Consider the following 2960-nt stretch of genomic DNA (forward strand, 5'->3'; position numbering starts at 1 on the left):
CAGTACACCTAGTCCGTGAAATCACAAGTCTCACAGGGATGAGATTGGGGCTGGGGGAGGCTGCCTATTAAAGCAATGGAGAGACCCGGGAAGAAGTACAGTAAACTCAGTCTCATAAAGATATGTCTTACTTAATTTGAGAAGCCATATTTGTATTGTATACAGTATATGTGTAAAAATTAGCATCTACAGCTTTCTTCTAATTTTGAATGTGTATCTGTGTGCATGTCTGAGTATGTATATGAAGCACAACAGAGCTTGTTTTGGGAAAATTATAAAATATTTATGGATGCTACTTTTTACACATAACAAGTATGTCCTTTGTGGGAATCGAACCCTAGCTCACAGGCATGGTAACCATTGGCGATACCACTATGCCAAGAGAGATATGGGGACAGGTGACTGACACTTACAGTGACATAGTGATGATTCTCATTGTCTTTTTTTTATAGTGCTGTGTGTCCCAACTTTATCACTGATTGTAATGATTTCTTTTAGAGAGCTGTGTAGAACTCTGAACTGAACTGTGCTTTTCTTTGTGGGGGTAATTGAGAGTTAATCACAGCAGCAAATTTGTTAGCAGTTAGGCAAAACCATGTGCAGTGCAGGGGGGCCAGATATAACATTTGCAGAGAGAGTTAGATTTGGGTGTGTTATTTGAATTCACTAAACTGTCACTGAATACACCACGCTGCGACAAGGCACAGGCAAATGTAATGGGTGTGGTTCGTTTTATCGACAGTATCTAGGTCGACAATGTTTAGGTCGACCACTATAGGTCGACAGTCACTAGGTCGACATGGATGGAAGGTCGACAGGGTTTCTAGGTCGACATGTGCTAGGTCGACAGGTCTAAAGGTCGACATGAGGATTTTTTTTGTGTATCGTTTTCTTCGTAAAGTGACCGGGATCCCAAATTAGTGCACCGCGTCCGCTCGCCATGCTTCGGGCATGGTGCCTTCGCTCCGCTACCGCTTCGCTCGGCACACTTTACCGTTCCAATCGTAGTCCACGTGGATCGTTAAGTATGAAAAAATCCAAATAAAAAAAAAAATGTGAAAAACTCATGTTGACCTTTAGACCTGTCGACCTAGCACATGTCGACCTAGAAACCCTGTCGACCTTCCATCCATGTCGACCTAGTGACTGTCGACCTATAGTGGTCGACCTAAACATTGTCGACCTAGACACTGTCGATCTTCAGACCGGATCCCAATGTAATGCGACTAGGTTTTCAGACTACACGCCACACTGAGGATAGATGAGCATGGCTACATCTGTACATTACCCAGCAATGGGTGTATCCTTGTTTTTTCAGTGAAGATACTGTATATACAGGGCGAAGCTAGCTTTCTGCCATCTAGGGCAATAACTCAGCTCGGCGTCCCTAATAGCATATAGTCACAGTGACCACCAGATACTGTAATGCAGAGAACATCTCAGTGACTGCCATATATTGCAGGGAGCATTGCAGGGACTGTCATATAATGCAGAGATCATTGCATTGATCACCATATAATACAGAAATCATCAGTGACCGCCAAATAATACAGAGATTATCAGTGACTGCCATATAATACTAAGAAGAGCAACTGTGACCATCATATAGTGCAGATGAGTGACTGTCATGTAATACAGAGAACACATTTATACAGAGAACATCAATGACTACTATATTATGCAAAGGAAATCAATGACCACCATATAATATTGAGAGCATCACTGACCTCCATTTAATATAGATAATATTTACAACCCCCCACATAATCCACTGACAATCATAATACACGTGCCACCTCCCAGAAAAAAGCAAATACACCCCTTCCCATAGCATAAATATACCACACCACTAAATAACATTAAAACATCCAAATACATCCACTAAGAAGGACCTGGAAGGAAGATCTCTCTAGTCTTCACAGAGCTCAGAAGGGAGCAAAGGAATAGAGTGACAGGCTACAGAAGTGGAGGTGTAGTGCACTCAGGGGGGAGAAGGAGGGGGCGAGGTCTCATGCAGTGATGGGAGGTAGTGGAAGGATAATTGGAGGAGGGACCAGCCACTCTAATCAAATGTTCCCTCGACCGCCCCTTCCCACACACACATAAACACATACAAACACTAGTGATGAGCACCGGAAATTTTTCGGGTTTTGTGTTTTGGTTTTGGGTTCGGTTCCGCGGCCGTGTTTTGGGTTCGAACGCGTTTTGGCAAAACCTCACCGAATTTTTTTTGTCGGATTCGGGTGTGTTTTGGATTCGGGTGTTTTTTTCAAAAAACCCTAAAAAACAGCTTAAATCATAGAATTTGGGGGTCATTTTGATCCCAAAGTATTATTAACCTCAATAACCATAATTTCCACTCATTTTCAGTCTATTCTGAACACCTCACACCTCACAATATTATTTTTAGTCCTAAAATTTGCACCGAGGTCGCTGGATGGCTAAGCTAAGCGACCCAAGTGGCCGACACAAACACCTGGCCCATCTAGGAGTGGCACTGCAGTGTCACGCAGGATGGCCCTTCCAAAAAACACTCCCCAAACAGCACATGACGCAAAGAAAAAAAGAGGCGCAATGAGGTAGCTGTGTGAGTAAGCTAAGCGACCTTAGTGGCCGACACAAACACCTGGCCCATCTAGGAGTGGCACTGCAGTGTCAGGCAGGATGGCCCTTCCAAAAAACACTCCCCAAACAGCACATGACGCAAAGAAAAAAAGAGGCGCAATGAGGTAGCTGTGTGAGTAAGCTAAGCGACCCTAGTGGCCGACACAAACACCTGGCCCATCTAGGAGTGTCACTGCAGTGTCACGCAGGATGGCCCTTCCAAAAAACACCCCCCAAACAGCACATGACGCAAAGAAAAATGAAAGAAAAAAGAGGTGCAAGATGGAATTGTCCTTGGGCCCTCCCACCCACCCTTATGTTGTATAAACAGGACATGCACACTTTAACCAACCCAT

The sequence above is a fragment of the Pseudophryne corroboree genome, chromosome 10 (assembly GCF_028390025.1).
Source record: "Pseudophryne corroboree isolate aPseCor3 chromosome 10, aPseCor3.hap2, whole genome shotgun sequence".
Lineage (NCBI taxonomy): Eukaryota > Metazoa > Chordata > Amphibia > Anura > Myobatrachidae > Pseudophryne > Pseudophryne corroboree.